Genomic DNA, 2,413 nt, shown 5'->3' with positions numbered 1-2,413 from the left:
TAAAGGAAATGAAAAGTATAAATAAGAGATTAATGAAAGCAAAACTTAAGCATTACAAAAATATAAAGAGAAAGCAAAAACATGATCTTGATCTGAAAACCAAGATGGCTTAATGTATAACAAATGCTTTCTTTTATAGACTAAATTTTAAAACTATTGATTTGATGACTAATTATTGAATAGGTGACCACCTCGTAACTTGGTAACAATCCTTATCTTTTTGTCTATAGAAAATATTATTGTTAACATCGGAATTTAAATAGATAATCTTCATGAAAGTTTTGAAAAATTATCTCAGATTTCCAACAAAACAAGAATAAGGTATTTGAACTTCTAGAACTCAAGATTTGGCTTGAACATTGAACAATGTTTGGGATGCATGACAGATTCAAAATTCTCTTTTGATGCTAAGATTTGGACTTTCAAAAGGTAGAATTGAGTCTTAGACTCTCATGAATGTTTTAGGCCAATGTCTTAGCTTTCAAGTCATATAAACCAAACTGAAATCCAAGATCTACAGCTTCAAATATGACCTAATGACTGAATATTGTTTTAGTTTAAATTGAATCAGCATCGCTCTTTTAATCTTAGCCCTTTCTTTGTTTTTTCACTTTCAATAGTTAATCACATGAATCAATCCTTTGAATTATGAGATATGCTTGCATTTAAAATGAGCATTTACCATAAATTAAAGCTATCTTATATTATCAGACTTGTTATTATAAAACATGCTCTAGTTATGAAGTTATTAATACTTGAAGTGCAAAATGATGATATAAAACCTTGATAAAAATGCACTTTGAACTATTAATCAGCTTCAAATCCTACATTGATAAGATACTATGTTATCATTTATCCCACATTGAAAACATATTATGTTATTAATTATTCCATATTAAAAAAACATAACTTTTTTTTGAGAACATAAAGTATATATACTAATAGGTTTCAAATCCCACATTGGGAATATAGAGCATATATACGAAAGAGCTTCAAAAAAGTTATGTTTTTTCAATGTGGAATACAAAACTTTTTAGTTTAAATACTTCAACTTAAAAGGGGGTTTTCAATCCTATATTAAAAAGATACTATATTATCATTTATCCTACATTGAAGAAATAATTTCTTTTTTTATTTTTAGAATATAGAGTATATATATTGATGAGTTTCAAATCTCACATTGAAAAACATAACTTTTTCCGTGGACAAATATAGTATATATATAAAAGAGTTTTAAATCTCACATTAAAAAGATATTATGTTATCCTTTTAAATTGAAGTATTTAAACTAAAAGTTTTTTATTTCACATTGAAAAAACATAACTTTTTTCTTAGAAACATAGAGTATATTATATTGATAGGTTTCAAATTTCACAATGAAAAAACATAATTTTTTCCATGGAAATATAGAATATATATACAAAAGAGTTTCAAATCTCATATTAAAAAGATATTATGTTATCCCTTTAAGTTGAAATATTTAAACCAAAAAGTTTTTTATCCTACATTGAAAAAACATTATTTTTTTCTTGGAAACATAGATTGTATATACTAATGAGTTTCAAATCTCACATTTTTTTTAAAAAAGGTCTTGTCTGGGTTTGCTTTGGTCATAGGTTGACCCGCCGGATCGACTGGGTTTTACCAGGCTATTGCCTCAGCTGATCTTTTATTAAACTCAAACCGATTCAACCACCAAGTCTCTAGTCGATTTGCTAGGCTGGGTTTTATAACTAAGACCACCACGGTAGATCAAATCATCACTTGTAAAAATATCAAATTAAAAATTGAAAAAATTATCCTTATATTTCATGATATTTTATTAATTTTCTTTTAACCGGACATGCTTCACATAATGTTTTTTACAATATTGGTAGTCCTAAAATTTAGATGGTCAGTCTTTTGAAGGTTTCTAGTTCAATGTGTTTGTGTTACATCATTGCATAGGTAATGTTTTTTCTAAACATGAAAAAAATGCTTAGATAATGACAATATTTTTAAATAAATAAATAAAATATAAGATTTGGATATTGATTTGAATAAGTTTAATAAAATTGATTATTTTAATAATATTATTACAAAAAACCAATGAAAAAACAATTATGACTAATAAAATAAATAAATACTTGTCAATATTATTAAAAAAGATACCTTCTAAATGCTATTAAAAGATTTTAATGACCTTATTTAACAACAAAACAAAAAAAAAATTAAATGAGAATAAGATAACCTCACAAAAAGAAAAATAAAAAAAAATCCTAAGCTCAATTATCAATAAATCAAATACTAAAAGATAAAAAAAATAATTTTAAAAAAGAACAATCGAGTCAATGATTAATACTTAAAAGTGCATTTTTATCAAGGTTTTATGTCATCATTTTGCACTTGAAGTATCAATAACTCCTTAACTAAA

Source organism: Populus euphratica, unplaced genomic scaffold, assembly GCF_000495115.2.
Source record: "Populus euphratica unplaced genomic scaffold, PopEup_1.0 scaffold111.1, whole genome shotgun sequence".
Taxonomy (NCBI): Eukaryota; Viridiplantae; Streptophyta; class Magnoliopsida; order Malpighiales; family Salicaceae; genus Populus; species Populus euphratica.
This window is presented reverse-complemented; position numbering follows the sequence as displayed.